This window comes from Lepus europaeus, chromosome 4 (genome assembly GCF_033115175.1).
Source record: "Lepus europaeus isolate LE1 chromosome 4, mLepTim1.pri, whole genome shotgun sequence".
Taxonomy (NCBI): Eukaryota; Metazoa; Chordata; class Mammalia; order Lagomorpha; family Leporidae; genus Lepus; species Lepus europaeus.
In genome coordinates this window covers 92,500,043-92,525,737 of record NC_084830.1, presented here as the reverse complement: position 1 = coordinate 92,525,737, position 25,695 = coordinate 92,500,043, and the positions used below count along the sequence as shown (strand labels likewise).

At 43.0% G+C, this 25,695-nt stretch overlaps 1 pseudogene; it reads right to left on the bottom strand.

Moving 5' to 3' along the window:
• Positions 1-6,805: 6,805 nt before the first annotated feature.
• The window catches only part of LOC133758730 (protein FAM91A1-like), a 32,089-nt pseudogene continuing 13,199 nt past the window's right edge, over positions 6,806-25,695 (bottom strand).

The following is a 25,695-nucleotide window of genomic DNA, read 5'->3' as shown; positions in this document are numbered from 1 at the left end:
CAGCTCAGCTGCTACCAGAGTAACTGTGCTTTTTGTCTTCTTCCCCAAATCCAAGATGAGAGACTTAGGTGTAAATCCACCAGATAAAGTGACTGTAGTCTACTTTAGTCTACTCTTTATAAAGAGAAAGAGTGATGTGTGCTGAAAATGTATCTGGGTACCACAGAGAGCAGTGGAGCTGGAATGGAGCACCCAGAGCACACAGCAGGTTAGGTATGTCTGGAAGGAAGCTGATGACCCCATGGCATCCCTGGAAAGGTCTCAGAAGGGGCATCAGGTGAGGGCAGAGGCAAGGCTGGGGTTGGGAGGAGCATCTGGAACCAGAGCCATAGCTGGACCCCAGATTCTCTCCTCTCTCTTCACTCCACACACACACCTCTTACTCACAAGGCACCAGGGGCATGGTCCCTGGTAATAAGGAACCACACTGTGTTCAGACTCAACCACCAGGCTTGGCAAAGGATAGGGTGAGATGAGCAAATCAGGGGATGAAGGGGAGTTTTGCCAGTGAGTGGTGAAACGTTTGCACTCCTTCCCTGGTTGCTTCTGGCATCTCCTTGCAGGCAGAAGGCAGGACACTCTTGTCTGGGGGAAGCTGAGCAGCCTCGGAGAACAGGGCCAGAGATTAAGGATGTGCGGCTCCCACTCCCCAGCTGACTCACCTTGGAGAAAGCCCACCACCCACAGGTCTTGCCAGGATGTAAAGAGGTTCACATGTTTTTTAAAATCTCCTCCTTTGTTATGAATTAACAGTTAACAGTCACTATTTGAGGAAAGTCAATGATTCAAAAATAGACAAGACCAAATAGGAAACGAAGACCACCAGAAACAAATGATAATAAAAGTCTTTTTTTTTTTTTTGACAGGCAGAGTGGACAGTGAGAGAGAGAGAGAGAGAGAGAGAGAGAAAGGTCTTCCTTTTGCCGTTGGTTCACCCTCCAATGGCCACCGCTGCTGGCGCTCCGTGCTGATCTGAAGGCAGGAGCCAGGTGCTTATCCTGGTCTCCCATGGGGTGCAGGGCCCAAGCACTTGGGCCATCCTCCATTGCACTCTCGGGCCACAGCAGAGAGCTGGCCTGGAAGAGGGGCAACCGGGACAGAATCCAGCACCCCGACCAGGACTAGAACCCGATGTGCCGGCCCCGCAGGTGGAGGATTAGCCTATTGAGCCACAGCGCCTGCCGATAATAAAAGTCTTGGAATAAAACTTAATGAGAATTATATTTAATGCCCTTGGAGAAATGAGATGACAGTTTATTCAATAAAAAAAAAATGGAAGACTAAGTAAAAGGTACCAGAATAGAACCAGAGGGAACTCTAGATGATGAAATAGTAGAGAATTGATTGAAATGAAAAGAATCATTTGAAGATTTAGAGGGTAGAGGTGGAGAAAGTCTACTAAAGAAATTAAAATAAAAAGGTAGAACAATGTCAAGTAGGAATGACAAGAACATTTTGAAAATATGTGAATTCCAAAGTCATTAAGAATTTCATGAAAAAAGAAAAGAAATGGAAGAGCAAAAAAGTATTTTTTAAATGCAGTCTTTTTTTTTTTTTTTCCAATCTGAAGAACTTGGATATCCCAGTTACATGCCTCTCCCTCCCCTAACCAGACTCCTCACAATGAGGAGCGGCTCTGGCATCGTGGCAGTGGATTAAGTTGCTGCCTCTGACTCGGCATCACATATGTGTGTGGGTTCATGTCCTGGCTGCTCCACTTCTGATCCAACTCCTTGCTAATGGCTTGAAAAAGCAACAGAGGGTGGTGCTGGGGTCTCTGCACCCACGAGGAGATCCAGATGAAGCTCCTGGCTTCAGTCTAGCCCAGCCTTGGCTGTTGTGGACATTGGAGGAGTGAATCAGTGGATAAAAAGACCTCTCTCTCTCGGGGTCTCTCCAGATCTCTCCCTCTCTTTCTGTAAAACTCCGCCTTTCAATGAGATAAATAAATCTTACCAAAAAAAAAAAAAAATGTAGCGCAAAAAAAGTCTCGACCTGAATAAAGACACAATTGGAGCTTACTGGGGAGCAGCAAAGCACAGGGCAGGAATGCAGGCTCCGCAGAGAGCTGTGAATGCAGTCAGATGAGGCAAGGGGAGTTTGTCGAAGCAATCATGAGGAGGGCTACACAGAACTCTGAAACAATGACCTTTGCCCACAGTGATTAGTTACAAGGGTGATGTCAGTCTGAGGGGCAGATGGGCAGATGTTCTTGTAGAACTAGGAGCTTTTTGTAAGAGGTTGTGATGGCCTCCGGGCATTCCAGCTGCATCCCGCAGGCAATCCTGTGTGGGAACCCTTTCCACGTAACCTCCTGACTTGATTTTCTTTCTGTTAAGGTTGACACAATCAACTTCATCTTGATGCTGCCAACTTGTATTCCTTTCACAAAAGAAAAGAGCCTAAATACACTGCAAGGCTGCAAATGTTAAAGGCCAAGGACAGAGGTCAGGATGCTGCGTTCTGTCTCAGTACCAGCACTGGGCTCGAGAAGAACAATGGAAACAGATCTTCAAATTCCAAGGGAAAATAATTCTATCCTGTGAGAGTACACCAATGACTCTATATCAAACAATTCTCCAAAAGTGTGCCAGGCAAATATGGTTCTATAGAAAAGAGTTTTCCTTCAATCTCAAGGCCCACATCAGAATAGAGTAACAAGTAGATTATAGAGGGCAGGAGATGTGATGCAGAAAAGAGGGAAGTCTGAGTTTCACAGCACAGCGGGGCAGCAGGGCCAAAAGAGTGACCAGGGTCCATGGGAGCTTGAGCATGGGGGCTTCCTGGGGAAAAAGAGAACTGGCCCTGGCAATCACTGCAGGTGTGGACTCTGTGGAAGACTGTGTTCTGGAAAGTTTAAATGAGATTGGTAGGAAATGTAACATGAATTGTTAATAGGGACATAGAAAATCATAGCTAGTGAAAAAAAGAGAGCCAATTAATAAGACTGAATAGAAAACAACACTTGTACGGTTGGCCTTCTTTATTCTGGCTTCTGCATCCAGGGAGCAAAAATATTAGACAGCAGGCATGATGGTGCAGGGGGTAAGCTGTTGCTTGCAATGCTGGCATTCCATATCAGAAAGCTGGTTTGAGTCCCAGCTGCTCCACTTAAAATTCAGTTTCCAGTTAATGCAACTGGGAAGGTAGCAGATGATGGTTCAAGTGCTTGAGCCCCTGCCACCCATGTGAGAAGTCTGGATGGAGTCCTTGGTTCCTGGTTTCAGCTTGTGCTGGACCTTGTTGTGGCCATCTGGGGAGTGAGGCAGTAGATAGGAGATCTCTCTTTATCTCTCCTTTTTTGTCTGTAGTTATAAGAAAATATTTTAATATTAATAGTGCATTTCTCCTTTTATAGACAAAAAACATATACATGGTTTCTACCTTATATGAGATAAAGTAGAAAAGTAAACATTACTGTACTCAGCCCCCAACACAGCACCGAATGTGCCACAGGTAACCTGGTCCATAATACTCAATTATACAGAAATTACAGGCCACTGAATGCATGATTATGGTAACAGTTTTAAGAAAGGTATATATTTCCATGGTCGGCGCCGCGGCTCACTTGGCTAATCCTCCGCCTGTGGTGCCAGCACCCGGGGTTCTAGTCCCGGTCAGGGCGCTGGATTCTGTCCCAGTTGCTCCTCTTCCAGGCCAGCTCTCTGCTATGGCCTGGAAGTGCAGTGGAGGATGGCCCAAGTGCTTGGGCCCTGCACCCGCATGGGAGACCAGGAGGAGGCACCTGACTCCTGGCTTCGGATTGGCACAGTGCGCTGGCTGTAGCAGCCATTTCGGGGGTGAACCAATGGAAGGAAAACCTTTCTCTCTGTCTCTCTCTCACTTTCTAACTGCCTGTCAAAAATAAAAAAAGAAAAAGAAAAAGAAAAAAGAAAGGCATATATTTCCAGAAGTATTGTCAAATACAAAAATGCCAGTTCTATAAATAACAAAAATTGTCAGCAAAAAATGGCTAGATTATAACATTCCCAACTTCTTTAGTGCTTTAGGTATTTTAGATACAATGCTGTTTGATCAGTTAGTTTAGTTACAGTTTTAAACAAGCAAATCATTACCATACAAGAGGAGCTAAACTAGAACACTGCACAAACTTCACAAGGAAGGTAACTTGAAAAGTAGAAAAAGTGATTCTAATTATTTTAATTAACATTTGAGATATTAAAAGAATCAATGACTTAAGAAATGCTTTTAAAAAAACTCATTTTTTCTTCCTCAGTTCCTCCAAATAAATTTAAGATCCAGACTGCTGAAAAATACATCTTCAAAGTAGATTTTACACTAAAGTGTTATGATTCAGAGACATAGCCTTAATGCTTCCAATGTGTAATTCTAACCTAAAATCACAATGCTTGGTTTTAAAACATCAGATTCAATTTCTATAACAATTCATTTGTAGGGATACAAACAAATCAAGGTGGAAATGCACAACAGCTGCAGCTACAAGAGTGGAAAATGAATTCCATTTTTCCATAAAGACTGTATGAAAATATAATGCCCAAAGTGAGTGACAACAGAAGTCCACATATAAACATTGTTTAAAAAATAGAATGTTTTCCAAAGCTTCTCATGAGACATCAATGAAGTCATCGTCGGAGTTAAGACCTCAGAAACTAAGGTTCTGTTATACAGAACGTTGCTGATTGGCACAGCTTCAACAATGGTCGACTGACATACAGAGTTTACAGACATCCATAGGAATTTTCAATGCCCTATCATCTCATCTCACAGTACTGGATGTTTATTGTTTCATAGTTTTACTACTACAAGTACCAAGAGGGCTTTTCTTTCTTTCTATTTTAATATTTACTTATTCATTTGAGAGGTAGAGAGTTACAGAGATTCAGAGGCAGAGAATGAGAGAGAGGTCTTCCACCTGCTGGCTCACTCTCCAAATGGCCCCAATGGCCGGAGCTGGGCCAATCCAAAGCCAGAAGCCAGGAGCTTTCTCCAGGTCTACCATGGGGATGCAGGGGCCCAAGGATCTGGGCCATCTTCAACTATTTTCCCAGGCCAAAGCAGAGAGCTGAATCGGAAGTGGAGCAGCTGGTACTCAAACTGGCACCTATATGGGATGCTGGCATTGCAGGTGGCAGCTTTATCTGCTAAGCCACAGTGCTGGCCTCCCAAGAAGCCTTTTTGGAGGAAGAGTTCCATCTTTTCTTTTTTTTAACTTTTATTTAATGAATATAAATTTCCAAAGTACAGCTTATGGATTACAATGGCTTCCCCCCTCCCCCAATAACTTCCCTCCCATGCACAACCCTCCCCTTTCCCGCTCCCTTTCCCCTTCCATTCACATCAAGATTCATTTTCAATTCTCTTTATATATAGAAGATCAATTTAGCATATATTAAGTAAAGATTTCAACAGTTTGCACCCACATAGAAACACAAAGTGAAAAATACTGTTTGAGTACTAGTTATAGCATTAAATCACAATGTACAGTACATTAAGGACAGAGATCCTACATGAGGAGTAAGTGCACAGTGACTCCTGTTGTTGACTTAACAAATTGACACTCTTGTTTATGGCGTCAGTAATCACCCTAGGCTCTTGTCATGAGTTGCCAAGGCTATGGAAGCCTTTTGAGTTCACGACTCTGATCTTATTTAGACAAGGTCGTAGTCAAAGTGGAAGTTCTCTCCTCCCTTCAGAGAAAGGTACCTCCTTCTTTGATGGCCCCGTTCTTTCCACTGGGATCTCACTCACAGAGATCTTTAATTTAGGTTTTTTTTTTTTTTTTTTTTTTTTTTTTTTGCCAGAGCATCTTGGCTTTCCATGCCTGAAATACTCTCATGGGCTTTTCAGCTGGATCCGCATGCCTTAAGGGCCGATCCCCTAACGTGTAGGTAACAAAACATAAAATTAAACAAAATTTATGTTTGATAAACTACCATATAAAGTTACCATTGCAATATTCATAATGACTGCTTAAAACATAACAGTCATCATAAAGCCTATAAAGTATACTCATAGCTTTATAAAAGAAATTCAGATTTTCTCATGGTTAAAAATATAGTGCTGGCCACTGGAAAGCGCTTTGTTGCAACAAGAGGTGCAATAATGAACAAAACTTCAGAAAACACGAACGTATCCCCCAAACTTTTTTTTTTTTTGACAGGCAGAGTGGACAGTGAGAGAGAGAGAGAGACAGAGAGAAAGGTCTTCCTTTTGCCATTGGTTTACCCTCCAATGGCCGCCGCAGCCGGCCCGCTGCGGCCGGTGCATAGCACTGATCCAAAGCCAGGAGCCAGGTGCTTCTTCTGGTCTCCCTTGCGGGTGCAGGACCCAAGGACTTGGGCCATCCTCCACTGCACTCCCAGGCCATAGCAGAGAGCTGGCCTGGAAGAGGGGCAACCGGGACAGAATCTGGTGCCCCGACCGGGACTAGAACCCGGTGTGCTGGCACCGCAAGGTGGAGGATTAGCCTATTAAGCCACAGCGCCGGCCTCCCCCAAACTTTTAACATGAGGAAGGCAAGAACTGCACTGTAGCAGCAGGATGTTTTAGTAGCTGACACTATAAAGCTAACGTTAAGAAAGAAAAAGTAATGCAGAAGTGTGAGCAGCAAATGGTGTAACCAGATTACTACAAATGGAAATTAGCAACAAGAAGTGAGGAAGGTGACAGCCCACTCCATTCTGATAGGATGCCATCTTGAAATACAAAATACAAAGTTTTTTTGTTTTTTTTTTTTCAGGAGTGGAACTCTCAGCACAGGATGACTGTGAAATCAAACTCAAAAAGCTGGGCTCTGTTTAGACATCCAGTGCTGAAGCAGCTCCTAGAAAGAGTGAGCGAAGCTAAGGACTTGTAAAGAGAGTTTGCTACTCGAATATAAGAGGTTCTGAAGGCTCTCTTCTCTGCAAAAGCCATGTGTTGCAATTTTCCTACAAACTTTCCGGTTTAATTCCGAACTGAACGGTGGAATTCCAAAGCACAGTTAAAGAGGAGCCCAGTCTACCTCTGTTGTAACACTGGAGTTTTGCCTTGTGGCTGAATCTATAGTTGCTTCCTCAATGACCGTCTCAAACGACTCTGTGCTGCCATGCACGTTTGAGTCATCCTCTCTCATCAGAAGCGTCCCTGAGTTTTCTATCTGCAAGTTGGCCAGAAGCATTCACATGGTGACGTATCCACAGATTTGCTGCAAGTCCACATTGTTCCTTAATATTTGCAGTGCTTTACGAACACCCATACTGACATGAGTGAACTCTCCTTGTAGTTCTGTTACATCAAATGGAAATGGTATATGGATGGTTTCTCCTACTCCATGCAAATCATGTCCCTGAATTAAAACCACAGAATGTATTTAAGCATCATTCAACATCGTGAGAACATTTGATGTAGGAACTACTCCAGGATAATGACCCAAAGATGTTATTAGTAACCAATCATAGCCTTGAAACATATCTGGCAGTTTTCGAAGTCTTGTACCTTTGCTTAGTAAGAGACGGTGGTCCTTGTTCAGTGATATGGTACATGCACGGTTTAAACCAGGCAGAACTAACTTCTGGAATAGCTGGTCCAATATGCTGAGGGGTTCCGCTGCTGACAGGCCGGATTTCACTGATGAGAGGAGCCATGGGAACAAGCAGCATGTAGTTTTTTTTTTCAGAACCCTGCTGGTTGCAGGGTCTAAACCAAGAAGGCTTTCGCAGCATAAGAGATCCCTAGGAAAACCTATGCAACAACTCTTGGGAAATGATAGATGACTCCTTCCTTACATTTTCAAATTGAACATAATTGGGTTGATATGGCTCTGTACTTTTCACAAGTAGCTCTTTGTTATGATGTAGAAACATTATTGTATTTCTCAGAGTAAGTGCATGATCCAAATATCTCTGTGCTTCTCCTTCACCAGCACGCTGAACCTTCGCTCGTTCTATAACAAACTGTCCAGGGATTCATCTGACAGTTTGCCTACTTTGAATACTGTGACTGCATGACTTTTCAAGTTTGGTGAACAATTTCTCACCATTAAAAAGGCAGTTAAGGGCTGAGTCAAACAGAATCGCAATGCATTTTGTAAATCCTGTAGATAGAGTCAACCTGCTTCCACTGGCTGTGTCAGCTGGATCTTCTTGTGTCAGTATCAGTAGATGATGAAGCTTCTTGTCAGGACTCCTGCTTTCTCCGCCATCCCAGGGTAAGAGCATCCTTTGTGGATCTAAAGTGCTCTATAATCTGTTTATAGATGAAACATTCTTCTGTGATAAATAGGAGCTAACCCAAATTTATCACTTGTCCCTTCTTATGGGCAAAGCCCAGTTGGTGATACATTGAAACAGCATTCTTAACCAAGGACAAGTCTGTCTCAAGGACATTTGCAAGCTCTGCAACATTAGTATGCTCATCTATTGAAACAAATATGTTTTTTTTAAAGAATTATTCATTTTTACTTGAAAGACTTACACACAGAGAGAAGGAGAGGCAGAGAGAGAGAGAGAGAGAGAGAGAAGAGAGAAAGAGAGAGAGAGAGAGAAAGAGAGAGAGAGAGAGAGGTCTTCCATCTGCTGATTCACTCCCCAAATGGCTGCAATGGTTGGAGCTGCGCCAATCTGAAGCCAGGAGCCAGGAGCTTCTTCTGGGTCTGCCACGCGGGTTCAATGGCCCAAGGACTTGGGCCATCTTCTGCTGCTTTCCCAGGCCATAGCAGAGAGCTGGATCGGAATTGGGGCAGCCCAGTCTTGAACTGGCACCCATATAGGATGCTGGCACTGCAGGTGGCAGCTTTACCTGCTACGCCACAGCGCCGGCCCCAAAACAAATATCTTATACATAGAGTTTCAAAATAATCACCTTGCATTCGATTCATTACAAAACCTTCAAGACATTTGTACCAATCAGCTATTGGTACAAATAGATAAATAAATCCTTTGTTATACAAAGTACACACTACATTGTAATCTATTGATCCAGAGAGAGTTGAGGCCCTGAATCGATGATATTCTCAACAGCGCGTTTCTCAGACAGAGAATGTATCTTGATGTCTTCTTCAGTGTTATATCCAGTATGTACCGCCCACCATGCCTCTATGGCAATTTCCATTGGTTTGATGGGTAGAAGATTGCAGCCTGTTTTTCTTTTGAAAAATTTCCTTGATGATCTACACTGATTCTACATACGATCAATGTACTGGTTCTTCCTATGCCAAGAAGCCTTAGACAGTCAACAGCAGTAGAATTGGGCAATGAATCGTAACTTTTCTCACTGTCATAATGTCCTCCACAATCCCAGTCTAGTAAGGAAATGGGGTTAGCCTCAGGCCCTTCATCGTAATAGCCGATAAGCGGTTAAGGACACAGCACGAGATGATCTCAGCTATACTTACGCAGCTCCTTAGAGTATTGGTGTTCATCTGGCTTGACATGTTTAAGTTATTTCCGCACCATAATTGATTGTGGATACTATACAGGACAACCTACTTTTTACATTATCTCTGTGACTTTCCAAGATTCTGCCTCACGTTGGCCGGCAACTTGCTGCAGGGGTAGTTATGCCGGATATGGAACTCCATGTCTGCCTTCCTGATGCCAGAGCCGAGGGACTGCAGCGGTAAGGACGCCTCCTGACCGCCCTCTGTGTGTCGGGGAGGCCGTGGGAGGTCCCGCACCTTACACTGCAGAAGGCTCAGACCGCTCCATGGCCATGGCTCCCGAGAGCAAGTTGTGGCTGGGGTGCCTCGGTGGCTCCAAATTTCTTCCTAGTTTCAGCCGGCCTGTCTCTCCTTTCTCCGAAGCTCTGGCTTTCAAATAAATAAATTTAAAAAATAGAAAAAAAAAGCAGCTGTCCTGAACATGTACAGACTTTTTTTTCTTGACATTGTTGCTTAAATACTATAGTTGAACAGCTATTTACGTAGCATTTATATTATATTAGGTATTACAAGTAATCTAGAGATGACTTAAAGAATAAAGGAGGTTGTACATAGGTTCTTTGTAAATTCGACACCATTTTTGGTAAGGGACTTGAGCATTCAAGGATTTTGGTATCCACTGGGGGTCCTGGAATCCATTCCCTTGGCTACTGAGGGATGACTATGTATACTGCTGATCGACTCAACAGTGAAGACCCAGATTGTTAGCACTATTTCCTCCAACTTGAGTCAGAAAACACTGCGATAATGCTTCTAAGGATAGGGACGCGAGAGACATTAAGTGTAGTTGGGATAGGGCTCTAACTCTGTTCTTCACATGCAATGCTGGCAGAATGACTCCAAACAAATCAACACTCACGGTTCAGACTCCTGCCGAAGCTGGACTCATGGAGGTACAAGCTAAGGACACAGCGCAGGGGCACAAGGAAAAGCACCTTACTTCTCTATGTCATCTGATTTTATCATTTGGTAGTTCAAAGGTTAATTTTAAATAGAATTGGGTTTCAGTAAAAACACGCTTTCTTCCTCATCCTTGTCTACTACATTCTATAATTCCCAGGACTTGCTTAAGTCAGGAATATATGATAAAGAGATCCCTCAAACTGTTTTGTAGTTTTAGGTTCCTGACTTTGGCTTGGTCAAGCCCCAGCCAGTGCAGCCATTTGAGGAGTCAACCAATGGATGGAAGATCGATACTCTCTCTCTTTCTCTCTTTCTCTCTCTCACTGTATTTCAAATAAATAAACTTTTGTTTTTTTTGGACAGGCAGAGTGGACAGTGAGAGAGAGAGAGACAGAGAGAAAGGTCTTCCTTTGCCATTGGTTCACCCTCCAATGGCCGCCGCGGCTGGTGTGCTGCGGCAGGTGCACCGCGCTGATCCAAAGGCAGGAGCCAGGTGTTCTCCTGGTCTCCCATGGGGTGCAGGGCTCAAGCACTTGGGCCATCCTCCACTGCACTCCCAGGCCACAGCAGAGAGCTGGCCTGGAAGAGGGGCAGCCGGGAGAGAATCCGGCGCCCCGACCGGGACTAGAACCTGGAGTGCCGGTGCCGCAAGGCGGAGCATTAGCCTATTGAGCCACGGCACCAGCATATAAATAAACGTTTACAAAAAAGAAAAAGGAAAAGACTCCCTGCCCTTCCAAGAGGTTTTAGAAGGCAGTCAAAATTCTGTGGGAAGAAAATTCTGTGGGAAGTAAAGCCTACTTTCTACTATGCTAAAGCACAGGTAATGGAATATTTTTTTAAAAGATCTATTTATTTATTTGAAAGTCAGAGTTACATAGAAAGAGTAGGAGAGGCAGACTGGGAGAGAGAGAAGTCTTCCATCCGCTGGTTCACTCCCCATTTTGGCCGCAGCGGCTGGAGCTGTGCCAATCTGAAACCAGGAGCCTCTTCTGGGTCTCCCACATGGGTGCAGAGGCCCAAGGTCTTGGGCCATTTTCTACTGCTTTTCAAGGCCATAGTAGAGAGTTGGATCGGAAGTGGAGTGACTGGGACTCGAACCAACACCCATATGCAATGCTGGCACTGCTGGCAGTGGTTTTACCTACTACATCACAGGGCCAGCCCCAAGGAATAATTTTTTAAAAAAGATTTGTTTATTTGAAAGTCGGAGTTACAAAGAGGAGAGGCAGAGAGGGAGAGAGAGAGAGAGAGAGAGAGAGAGAGAGAGAGAGAGAGGTCTTCCATCCGATGGTTCACTCCCCAATTGGCCACAATGGCTGGAGCTGCGCCGATCTGAAGCCAGGAGCCAGGAGCTTCTTCCGGGTTTCCCACGCAGGTGCAAGGGCCCAAGGACTAGGGCCATCTTCTACTGCTTTCTCAGGCCATAGCAGAGAGCTGGATTGGAAGTGAAGCATCTGGGTCTTGAACCAGTGCCCATATGGGATGTGGGCGCTTCAGACCTGGGCGTTAACCCTCTGCACCACAGCGCTGGTCCCCACGGAATAATTTTTTAAAAGATGTATGTATTTATTTGAAAAGCAGAGTTACAGAGAGAGAGGAAGACACACACACACATACACACACATACAGAGAGAGAGAGAGAGAGAGAGAGAGAGAGAAAGAAATCTCTCATTTGTTGCTTTACTCTCCAAATGGCTGCAATGCTCTGAAGGGAGGAGAGAACTTTCACTTTGACTACGACCTTGTCTAAATAAGATCAGAGTCGGCAAACTCAGAGGTCCTCCATAGCCTTGGCAACTCATGACAAGAGCCTAGGGTGATTACTGACACCATAAACAAGAGTGTCAAATTTTTAAGTCAACAACAGGAGTCACTGTGCACTTACTCCCCATGTAGGATCTCTGTCCTTAATGTGTTGTAAATTGTGATTTAATGCTATAACTAGTACTCAAACAGTATTTTACACTTTGATTTTTCTGTGTGGGTGCAAACTGTTGAAATCTTTACTTAATATATGCTAAATTGATCTTCTATATATAAAGATAATTGAAAAAAAATTTTTTTTTAATTTTTGACAGGCAGAGTGGACAGTGAGAGAGAGAGACAGAGAGAAAGGTCTTCCTTTGCCATTGGTTCACCCTCCAATGGCCGCCGCGGCTGGCGTGCTACGGCTGGTGCACGGCGCTGATCTGATTGCAGGAGCCAAGTGCTTCTCCTGGTCTTCCATGGGGTGCAGGGCCCAAGCACTTGGGCCATCCTCCACTGCACTCCCTGGCCACAGCAGAGAGCTGGCCTGGAAGAGGGGCAACCGGGACAGAATCCTGCGCCCCAACCGGGACTAGAACCCGGTGTGCCGGCGCTGCAAGGTGGAGGATTAGCCTACTGAGCCACAGCGCTGGCCTGAAAATTAATCTTGATGTGAATGGAAGGCATGTGGGTGCAGAGGCTCAAGCACTTGGGTCATCATCACCTGCTTTTCCAGACACATTGTCAGAGAACTGGATTAGAAGTGGAGCAGCCAGGATGCAAATCGGCACCCATGTGGGATGCTGATGTTACAGGCGGCAGCTTAACCAGCACTGCCACACTACCAGGCCCTGGAATAACTTCTATGTAAACTTTAGTTTCCTCATTCAAAGAGAAGAGATAGATTTATTTATTTATTTATTTATTTATTTATTTATTATGTTTGGCTTGCTTGAGTGCCAAGTGTGGATGTGGAAAGTGCATAGAACAAGGTCGGGCACACACAAGGACTCATGTGGGTTTTTTTCAGAGGGCTTTCCAAGCCTTTGAAGCTTCTCCCATACTCACCACTTTCTGGATTTCTTGTTGCCTTTTGGTAAAACAAATCAACAAACTAACGAACAATTTAACACAAGGAGAAATAAAAGCAGCAGGGAGTAATAGGATCAGTCCCTTAGCCAGTCTTTAAAGAAGAGAGGCGGAGTGCACCATGAGAAATGCAATGTATGGAAAGGAAGAAAGCAAGTTCAATTTCTGGAGTCTCAGAAAAAAAAAAATGTTGTTTTAGGCAACCCAGATGCCAGGAGGCCCAGCTGTGATTTTCTGATTGAAAAGTGTCAACTGAGCTTCCACGCATCCTGTTGGCATCCAATGGTCTGGGGCATGTCTAAAGTTCTTCTGTCTGGTTCTGTGCGCTGTGCTTGAGTGTGATGATCTCCTGTCTGCTCAGCAGCCTGCCTTCAGGCACACGAGCAGGGCAGTGCTAGAGTCTTGCTCCCCAAACCCACACATTGAGCGGTCAATGCCACCATTCCCAGGCTTTCACACGGATGTGTCGCACGTGTCCATGGTCCATTGGTTTCGTTGGTCTTTTGAACAGAGTGTACCCTAAGCAGGGGTGAGTAGTTGTCTCAGTGGTGTCAATTAGCATGTTCACTTTATATTTAGTTGTACCCATAATTATGAAGTAGACTTCAATATATAGGTATTGTATAGGTATATACAATATATAGGTATTGTATAGGTATATACAATATAGGTATATACAATATATAGGTATATACAATATAGGTATATACAATATATAGGTATTGTATAGGTATATACAATATATATATTGTATAGGTATATACAAGAGGCACCTTCTAGTTGTCTGAAGCTTTCTTTTCATTGAAAGTTCATCCAGTCATTCATCAAGTATTCATGACACATCAGTTGTGTGGTGTGTGGTAGGTACTGTAAGGCTAGATAGGGTATAAAGATAGAAATGGCCTATCCCCTGGGAGCTTACTCTGGTATTATATAAAAAACTTTGAGGTTTTGCATATGTGATTATTCTAAAGCAAAAGGTGACAATCTTCCATCTACTAAGACACTATAATATTATTTGAAAAATGCTCAAATGAGACCAAGAGGGTGGACTCACCTTTCTATGTCATTAATTTGGCTCCCTTAGTGATCCACTGGGGCTGCTACACAGTAGTCTATATTATTTTTGTGAGGAACAGTGAAGACAATGTTTGCATAACAACATTTATGTTCATCACAAGAGGTGCTAAGAAGATGGAGACAAAAATGTTCTGTTGAGATCACCATCAATTATGACTTTTTGGGTTTTTCAGAATGAGATCTGAAATCCCCTAAAAATCAAAGTTGTTTTTCATTGCGTACTCTTCTTATGTTTTTTAATATGTTAAACTGGCCTCTTTTATTTTAAATAGTTGAATAAAGACTTCCATGGTCTTTAAGAAATACAAAGTCTGGACCACAGGGACTTGGAAATGCTTATTTTTCAACTTAGAACAGCTGGAAATGATGAATTGTACTTGCTTTTGGGGTGAGCAAACAGTATTCAGCCACTTAATCCTATTATCAAATTGAGTTAGCAGGATTCAATTTACACAGTACCCAGTTCAGAATGGTGAGGACAGACCTGAATAATGAATATGTCCTGTCGAGTTTTTGGTCTTTCTGCTGGTGAGACAAAGACTCAATTATTTCAAGCTTTTTGATGTACTGCAGTAAATTAACGACCTGTGTATGTGTGGTGTGGTATACATGTAGTGTGTATGTGTGTTTAGTGTGGGTGTCTGGTGTATAGGCAGCATATGTGTATGGTGTGTGCATGCAGTGTGTGTGTGCATGTATTTGTGCAGACATGTCATATATGCCGTGTTTTTGTGTGTATAGTGTGTGTGTGTGTGCTCATTTATTGTGAAGTGTATCCTTGACATTGGTCTAACTTTTACTTTTTCATTTTGGTGTTTTTTTAAAGTTTTTAAGGATTTTATTCAATGAGAGAAATGCACAGAAAAGTGAAGGCTTTAGTTAGGAGAGAGAGAGGTCTAGAAGCTCAGTTGGGTCCACACCAGGTGGAGAGCAGGCCAGGAGCTATGTGGAGCAAGTGTGTAGGCAGGAAAGCAGAGGCAGGGCAGAGGTCATAAGGCCTCGTGCCCATGGGAATGGGCATTAAGGGCACAAGGGTGCACAACCAAAGAGAGGGAGGGGTCCACAGTGCTCCAGGCCATTTATTTACTCACAAAGAGAAGTGGTTATGTAGTCTGGCGGGTGTCCAGTTGAATCAGGTAGGGGCATGAGATCACATAGGGGCATGGTGTCCAGCTTACAAATCTAATCAATTTTATTCTATAGCTGCTTCCTGCTTATGAGGGGCATAGTGCAGGGCCTGCCTGTCCTGGGTCTGGAAGTCTCCTCCTATGTCATCTAACAAATTTGCTTTATGAACTGGAGAATTTTTAGTAACCGCCAATGGCTGTGTCATTCTCGAGTTCTGAAAGTTCTGAAACATGATTTTTTTTTTTTAAACATGATTGTTAACTAGCATAATCAAAACTGGAACAAAACCAATTGCAAATAGTGTACCCCTTAAGATGGAAAGAACCTCTCACCAACACCCAATAGAGGGTGGCGATAGGCTACCCTTCTGTAGATCATAAACCCATTTAGCTTGAGCATGGAGAATTATAACAGAAGAACCCACTAAGGTGGAGAATTATAACAGAAGAACCCATTAAGGAGTTTCCTTGTCAATAACAGCTCCCAGAGAGAATCAAAAGAGGAGGCAGGTACAGCACGTCTGCCTTAAGGTGCGGCAGTCTTGATGTGATGAAAGCAAAAGCTTTACCTGTCTTTTTGCCTTTTGAGGAGGTACTTAAGATCTTTGATTGGCTTACAGGAATAATCAGGTGTGTCTTTTGAGTTCACCTGTGAAGACTTAAGAGGTAGAAGTTCTTTTTTTTTGACAGGCAGAGTGGACAGTGAGAGAGAGAGAGAGACAGAGAGAAAGGTCTTCCTTTGCCGTTGGTTCACCCTCCAATGGCCGCTGCGGCCGGCGCGCTGCGGCCAGTGCACCGCGCTGATCCGATGGCAGGAGCCAGGTGCTTCTCCTGGTCTCCCATGGGGTGCAGGGCCCAAGCACTTGGGCCATCCTCCACTGTACTCCCGGGCCACAGCAGAGAGCTGGCCTGGAAGAGGTGCAACCGGGACAGAATCCAGCACCCCTACCGGGACTAGAACCCGGTGTGCCAGCGCCGCAAGGTGGAGGATTAGCCTAGTGAGCCGCGGCGCCGGCCAAGAGGTAGAAGTTCAATACCTGGTAAGGTCCCTTCAGCTTAAACAGTAACTGATCTGAGGAGGATCTTCTATGAACAGCTTGCTCAGGAATTCCTAATGTTGGAGCTTTGGTTAAAAGCTCTTTAATTCCTTGCAATACCTTTTGTAGCTCCCCTGTCCAGCACAGTGTGTCTATATCAGGGCCTTTTAAAGCTTTATACAGAAGCATGGAATCCAAATCCTGGAATACATATTCCACAGAATCCTGCCATTCCCAGAAAAGTCTTTGGTTGCTTTTTAGTCTGTGGTGACCCTATACATGGAATAGCTTCTTTTCTCTTGATTGAAAGAGCATGATCTCCTGAGGTTAGAATATATGCCAGGTAATCTACCTCTTGTTTAGAAATCTGAGCTCATGTTTTGGGAAATTTTGTATCCTTGCTTTCCCAGATTCTGGGTTTAATAAGACTCAGAAGAGGGGCTGGCGCGGTGGCACAGCGGATTAAAGCACTGGCCTGAAGTGACGGCATCCCATATGGGCGCTGGTTCTAGTCCTGGCTGCTCTTCTTCTGATCTAGCTCTCTGCAATGGCCTGGAAAAGCAGTAGAAGATGGCCCAAGTCCTTGGGCCCCTGCACCCACGTGGGAGACCTGGAAGAAGCTCCTGGCTCCTGGCTTCAGCTCGGCACAGCTGCGGCCATTGCAGCCATCTGGGGAGTGAACCAGCAGATGGAAGACCTCTCTCTGTCTCTACTTCTCTCTGTAACTCTGTCTTTCAAACAAATAAAATAAATCTTAAAAAAAGTAGGATACAGAAGATGTTATCCCTTAGGCAAAGGTTTAGCACACATTGTGTATAGTGTGCGAGTGCATGTGTGTGTGTGTGTGTGCTCATTTAGTGTGAAGTGCATCCTTGACATTGGTCTAGCTTTTACTTCTTCATTTTGGTTTTTAAAGAATCCAAGAGCAAGGGCCGGTGCCGTGGCACAGTAGGTTAATCCTCTGCCTGCGGTGCCGCATTCCACATGGGCACCGGTTCTAGTCCTGCTCCTCTTCCAATCCAGCTCTCTGCTGTGGCCTGGGAAAGCAGTAGAATACGGCCCCTGCACCCCCATGGGAGACCAGGAAGAGGCACCTTGCTCCTGGCTTCGATTGGAGTAGCTCTGGCCGTTGTGGCCATTTGGGGAGTGAAACAACAGAAGGAAGACCTTTCTCTCTGTTTCTCCCTCTCACTGTCTGTAACTCTACTTCTCAAATAAATAAATAAAATCTTAAAAAAAAAAAAAGAATCAAGGAGCAATCTCCTGTTAGCTGTCTAGTATTCAGATAGGTCACCATGTGACATAATAGACATATAGTTAGGAGAAAATGAGAAGGAAGAAAAAAAATACCAAGTTAAAATAAAGTGAAATAATAATAATTTTGGCCGGCGCCACGGCTCAATAGGCTAATCCTCCACCTGCGGCACCGGCACATTGGGTTCTAGTCCCGGTCGGGGCACCAGATTCTGTCCCGGTTGCCCCTCTTCCAGTCCAGCTCTCTGCTGTGGCCCGGGAGTGCAGTAGAGGATGGTCCAAGTGCTTGGGCCCTGCTCCCGCATGGGAGACCAGGAGAGGAACCTGGCTCCTGGCTTTGGATCAGCGCGGTGCGCAGGCCGCAGCAGCCATTGTGGGGTGAACCAACAGAAAAGAAAGACCTTTCTCTCTGTCTCGCTCTCTCTCACTGTGCACTCTGCCTGTCAAAAATAATAATAATAATAATTAGACCATGAAAATGGGAGATAAATATGTTTTATAGGAATTCAGAAATCACAATCAGAAATGCAACTTACAGAGACACAACAAATTTGATCTAGAAAAAAACCTGAACTATAAACTTTATTTTCTATGATGTCCTGAAACAGTTATAATTAAATTTGTCCCAAATTTTAAAATGACTCACACTCCTAAAAGATGTTTTGACATTGAGAGCTCTTTTCTAGAGAGAAAAAAATTGCCTAATCTTCAACACATCAAAAATAGAATCAAATTTTAAATGAAGCCAATGTATAACTTAGTGCAATTTTTGGAAACTTTGCTGATTTTGTGGAACTGGCAATCTCAAGTGAAATGTTTTTGCTCTTTTCTAAAATTGAAAATTTAAACAGTACACATAAAATAAAAATCAGTTAAAAACAAATTCAGATGGATTTTTGTCAATGTCATTAACATTCATGATATGTAAATAGCCAAAAATATTTTCACAAAGTAGAGGACACAAGTTTCTATGACAGTTGCATGGTGTAAGAGTCAGCACTGAAACATGCTGTGGGTAAGCAGGCTACAGTCTTATAGATGGTTCACAGAGTATCTTTTTTTTTTTTTAATTAAACTTTTATTTAATGAATATAAATTTCCAAAGTACAGCTTATGGGTTACAATGGCTTCCCCCTCCCAAAACTTCCCTCCCACTCGCAACCCTCCCCTTTCCCGCTCCCTCTCCCCTTCCAATCACATCATGATTCATTTTCAATTCTCTTTATATACAGAAGATCAGTTTAGTATATATTAGGTAACGATTTCAACAGTTTGCCGCCATATAGCAACACATAGTGAAAAAAAAAATACTGTTGGAGTACTAGTTATAGCATTAAATAAGAGTGTGCAGCACATTAAAGACAGAGATCCTACATAATATTTTTTTTTAAAAATTAATTAGTTTTCTATGCCATTTCCAATTTAACACCAGGGTTTTTTTTTTTTCATTTCCAATTATCTTTATATACAGAAGATTGATTCAGTATATAATTAGTAAAGATCACATCAGTTTGTACCCACGCAGAAACACAAAGTGTAAAAATACTGTTTCAGTACTAGTTATAGCATCACTGCACATTAGATAACACATTAAGGACAGATCCCACATGGGATGTAAGTACACAGTGACTCCTGTTGCTGACTTAACAATTTGACACTCCTGTTCATGGCGTCAGTAATCTCCCTAGGCTCTAGTCATGAGTTGCCAGGGCTATGGAAGCCTTTAGAGTTTGCTGACTTTGATCTTATTCCGATAGGGTCATAGTCAAAGTGGAAGTTCTCTCCTCCCTTCAGAGAAAGGTACCTCCTTCTTTGATGGCCCCGTTCTTTCCACTGGGATCTCACTCACAGAGATCTTTCATTTAGGTCTTCTTCTTTTTTTCTTTTCCATGGTATCTTGGCTTTCCACGCCTACAATACTCTCATGGGCTCTTCAGCCAGGTCTGAATGCCTTAAGGGCTGATTCTGAGGCCAGAGTGTTGTTTAGGACATCTGCCATTCTATGAGTCTGCTGTGTATCCCATTTCCCATGTTGGATCTTTCTCTCCCTTTTTGTTTCTATCAGTTAGTATTAGCAGACACTTGTCTTGTTTGTGTGATCCCTTTGATTCTTAGACCTATCAGAGCCATCGGTTGTGAACTCTGTAATTAACACACAATTATTCTTAGGTGTTTAAATTTTAACTGAAAAGTGATCCCTGTTAAATTTAAGAGTGGAAAAAGAGAGGGAGGATATGTACAATTTGGGACATGCACAATCTGACTTGCCGCAAATGATGGAGTTAGAAATGTACCAGGGGATTCCAATACAATCCCATCAAGGTGGCATGTACCAATGCCATCTCACTAGTCCAAGTGATTAATTTCAGTTCACAGAGTATCTTTATAAGAAATGATCTACCAGCATGGGAAGTGGGATACACAGCAGACTCATAGAATGGCAGATGTCCTAAACAACACTCTGGCCTCAGAATCAGCCCTTAAGGCATTCAGACCTGGCTGAAGAGCCCATGAGAGTATTGTAGGCATGGAAAGCCAAGATACCATGGAAAAGAAAAAAAGAAGAAGACCTAAATGAAAGATCTCTGTTAGTGAGATCCCAGTGGAAAGAACGGGGCCATCAAAGAAGGAGGTACCTTTCTCTGAAGGGAGGAGAGAACTTCCACTTTGACTGTGACCCTATCGGAATAAGATCAAAGTCAGCGAACCCTAAAGGCTTCCATAGCCCTGGCAACTCATGACTAGAGCCTAGGGAGATTACTGACGCCATGAACAGGAGTGTCAAATTGTTAAGTCAGCAACAGGAGTCACTGTATACTTACATCCCATGTGGGATCTGTCCTTAATGTGTTATCTAATGTGCAGTGATGCTATAACTAGTACTGAAACAGTATTTTTACACTTTGTGTTTCTGCGTGGGTACAAACTGATGTGATCTTTACTAATTATATACTGAATCGATCTTCTGTATATAAAGATAATTGGAAATGAAAAAAAAAAAACCCTGGTGTTAAATTGGAAATGGCATAGAAAATTAATTAATTTTTAAAAAATATTATGTAGGATCTCTGTCTTTAATGTGCTGTACACTCTTATTTAATGCTATAACTAGTATTCCAACAGTATTTTTTTTTTTCACTTTGTGTTGCTATATGGGGGCAAACTGTTGAAATCGTTACCTAATATATACTAAACTGATCTTCTGTATATAAAGAGAATTGAAAATGAATCATGATGTGATTGGAAGGGGAGAGGGAGCGGGAAAGGGGAGGGTTGTGGGTGGGAGGGAAGTTTTGGGAGGGGGAAGCCATTGTAACCCATAAGCTATACTTTGGAAATTTATATTCATTAAATAAAAGTTTAATAAAAAAAAAAAGAAATGATCTACTTGCTGGTCGCAAACTTGACAATTCGCAAATGAAATTCTCATTTTCTATAGTACTTTTCTTTACTTATATTTCCTTAGCTACTCAAGCTGTGTTTGGAAAAATGGGATTATTTCCATAATAACACTATGTAGAATGAGCTTTGGGCCCTGTTTGTATTAAGCTCAGGAGAGACCCTGTTTAACCCTGCTACAGTGATGCCAGGATGAGGTTTTTCAGTTTCTTCTTGAGTTCCTTGAGCTGAGTCTGTACACTGTTAAGGGAAAGGACGATCTGGAAATCATCTGATTTGGAGCAAATGAAGATAGCAGGTTCAGAAAACATACATCTCAAGGTAAATGTTGATGGAATAACTTATTTATGTAATGTATTAGCTTTCCAGGGTTGCCATAAGAAAGTACCATAATCTGGGTTGCTTAAATAACCGAAGTTAATTTTTTCAAATTTCTGGGGGCTGGGTGTCCAAGATCAAGGTGCTGGTTTCCTCTGGGTCCTCGCTCCTTGACTTGCAGAAGATCATGTTCTCCTGGTGTCTTCACATGGCCGTCTGGGTGCATCTGAGTCTTCGTCTCTTCTTATCAAGGCCTCATTCACATAGGATTAAGGCCCATCCTATTCACCTAACTTACCTTCATTACTTCTGCTAAAGTCTTATCTCCAAATATACTTGCTCTTTTCTGATGTGGTTAGGACTCCAATATATGAATTCAGAGAGTCACAAAAATGGTGCACACCAGTCAGTTTCCACAATCTAAGCTCACTTGACAAATTCCATGTCAGCTCCGAAATTTCAGTCCCTGGATCTTGACATGATATTCTGTCCTTGTTTAAAATGACCTCAGTACAAGCATCCCAACACTGGGAGCAGCCTCATGTTTGAGGCCTTGGAGAGAAAACTCACCAAACGGCGAATATTTCACAGTGACAAGGACCACTTGCTGAATCAGGAACTGATGCTGAACAGAAAAAGCAATGCAAGACTCAAGATGGGGTCAGGACTCAAGATGGGGTCAGGGTGTCTATATGCCTTCTGGGCCCTATAATCCTAATTTTAGGTGTTTCTCTCTCTCGCTCAAGCCAATATTTTCTGTTCCTAACCAGGCTTAATTAAGATCCCTCCCACCACCACCCATGAGAGACATATTTTGCATGGATTAATGTTCTATCTGCTTTCTCCTTATTTTCTAACCCAGATTCAGAAATGAAAGTCCAAATCCACTTTCTCTGTGCCCTCCTCACCCTTTGGGCATTTTTTTTTTTTTGGTTTATTTTATGGCCCCCGAATGCTTTCTCCAGATGGTAGAACAATAAATAATATTTGCTGATTAGATTTCTGTCATTTCCCTTCTGCTGCTTCTCTGTGCTGTTGGTCGAGCATAAGCTCATTACTTCCCATCCACCAAGTGAACTGTCTGTCCTTCAAGTAAATTGTATCATCAGTGTCTCTCATTGCTTTCAATTTTTACAACTTGTTTTGGGAATGGGAATTCATTCCACACTGTTGTGCTGAACTGTCGTCCACAGCCTTCTGAGGGTCATCACTGGCAGTCCCTTTGCTGGCCATTTATGCTGTTTTCTCCAATTGCTGTGGATTGTTTCTGCTTGCTATCTTCTACTCACCCCCTTCTTTTCATTCCTGCCATCACTGCCCAGTTCCAGCCCTCATAATCTCCTGCCTGGATTAATCCAGACTTGCCTCCGGTCAGGTCTCTGTTCTCACACCTCAAATACCACCTTCTGCCACAATACATTTGCTACTATGCTGGTGGAATAAAACGGCTTTCTAAAACTCATATTTGATCATGTTTTCCTCAGCTTAGCATTCCTTAAGCATTCTGTCAACAAAAATAAACAATAAACAAAAGTAAAAAGGTAGCATAAGGTTTACCCAGGGCAGAACAGGAGTGACCTAGGCTTGAGAGACACAGCCCAGCAACTCCAGGTGAGTCTCAGGAAGTGCTGCAAGGTGGTCCAATTCTAATCAGAGTTTGTGCATTATACAGTGAGCATACATCTGCTTGTCCAAAAGGTGCATTTTAGGTAAGTGGGAGATGAATTTCCTAGTGGTTGGAGTTGATAATATGAAGGGCTAAAAACATCTCAGAGACAAGGACAATGTGATATTTGAGAAGAGCCTATCAATTAATAGGAAGAGAGCATTGCTGGGAATAGATAAGGAATGTGTAGCTGAAGAACAAAGGATTGCTCCAGATTGTCCAGGACAGCCAAGACAAAACATACCCTGTGTGCACATCCACAGAGTCTCATCGATCTGATGGAAAAGATTAACAGCTCTGTCCAGCCACTCCTTGGACAAGTCTCAGTAGATGTTTCTCTTCAATGCATTGTACGATTTTTAGGGTGCAACTGACTCTTATTTACAAATTAGAGAAATTCTAAAATCCTTTGTGTGATATTTGAACCCCTTGAGAACTGATGGCTGCTCATTTCTTGCATGCTGCCCTGTCACTTTGCACTCTAGGGCAGACACTAGGAGCTCCAGGGGCCTTGCTGTGAGTTTCACTGTCACAGCCTCTACTCCTCTTGTAGAGGAGGCTGTCTGTGGCCCTCTTGGCCTGTCCTACCAGGGAGCAAAACATGCTATTTTCTTAAATCACTTTCTGCTGTAACTTATTTTTCATTTGTCTGATTTGCTTGCTGCAGCCTAGATAAGAAACTCTACGAACACTGACCTTCTTGCTTTATACTGTATTTGCTTTTGCACTTTTAAAATATAGTGAGTCCTCAAAATTTGTAGTTGGGGCTGGCATTGTTGCATAATGAGCTAAGTGACTGCTTACAATGCTGTCTTCCTATATCAGAATGCCCATTAGAGTCTTGGCCACTCTGCTTCTGATCCAGCTCCTTGCAAATGTACCTGGGAAAGCAATGGAAGACGGCCTATGTGCTTGGGTCCTTGCCACCCACTTGTGAGCTCTAGTGGAGTTCCAGTCTCCTGGCAAATGCCTGGTACAGCCATGGCCATTGCGGCCATTTGATGAGAGAACCAGCAGAGGGAAAATCAAAATCTCTCTCTCTCTCTATTACTGTGCCTTTAAAATAAATAAATCTTTACTTAATAAAAACTTGTATTTAAATTAATAGCATATTAATTTATGAAATCATCACATTGAACTATATTCCCGAGTGTCATTTCCTTAAATTATGTAATTATCCTATTTCATGGGTAGTAATTTTTAAAAAAGATTTATTTATGTTGAAAAGCAGAGTTACAGAGAAAGAGATCATCCATTTGTTGGTTCACTCCTCAAATGGCCATAATGGACAAGGCTGGGCTGGGCTAAAGCCAGGAGCCCGCAAATTCCATGTGGTCTTGCACAAGGGTCTATGTACCTGGGACATCTTCTGCTTTCCCAGGCAGTATTAGCATGGAGCTGGATTGGAAGCTGGGAGTCGGACCCATGCTCATCTCGGATGCTGGCATTGCAGGCAGTGGCTTAAACTGCCGAGCCACAACATCAGCCCTGAATCATAGTTTTACATGTCACATATTTCCAATAAACAAAGGAGTTATTCAACAACAAAACCCATCTTGTCATTATAGCAAGGCTGAAATGGCCTGAGCTGTACAATACAGGAAGTGTTGTTGTATAGAATGTCATCTCAACGGCTAGCAAATAACCCAAACAAAAAGGTATAATACCAAACCACAAAATATGTTACCTGTAATCATAGCTGATTTGTTTCTTTATTTCTAAAAAGGTGCTACTTGAGATTCTGGATATAGTTTCTGACTTTAAAATATCTTTAAATATTAACATTTTCTTCTCTAGTGAACATATTTCCCATTCTGTCATCAAGCAAGGGTCATATGAAGACTGTGGTCAGGATTATCTTGGCCTTTGGATTCCATGAGGGTCATATTTGGGACTTGGCTGGCGCAGAGGTTTGGCGGCTGCCCACCCCTCCCTAACCAGCATTCTGTTTGGCGAGGCCTGCCAGGTGCCTGATTGTGCTGAGAAATGGGATGGGGTCGCTCAGTGTGACAGTCAGCGGAGATTTCACAGATCACAAGTGTTTGGAGAGGCAAATCCAAGCCGGGCCATGGAAATGCGGCATCCCGCTTCCGCAGAAGGGGAGTGGCCTGCAGCAGGAGTCCAAGGTCACTGGATGTCACCACTCCTTTGGACAGAAGCCCAGTTAAAAAAATTTGCCTTGAGGTGTACCACTGCAGCAGCTGACTTTTTTTTTTTTTTTTTTTTTGAAAATTCCAAACAATGTTCTTTACCTGGTCAGCCTGCAAGCACAGAGAAATTGACTTGGTGGATAATAAGCCTCTAAATAATGACATTTTTACAGTCCGTCCTCAAAGGAGTACAATGCCAACTTTGTTGCGAGGCAGATGGTGGGGAAAAAGGTGGATGTGAATCCGATCATTTAGCAGGCAAATTAATTTATGTGACAATAACCAGCCTCCAAATTGGGTTTATTGACTCATTACATTTTCTCCCTATGAAATTTAGTAAAATGCCAAACTCTACATTTTAGAGAAGCTGAAGGTTATTTTCTCATTTTAAGAGGGGCACATTTAGCATTAGTTTGGATCTGTGTTAACAATATTCCCACAACTTCAAGCAAGTAGGTGATTTTTTTCTGTAATTTAAGGATAATACATTTGTAATAAAATCACAGTCCTTTGGCAATTCTCA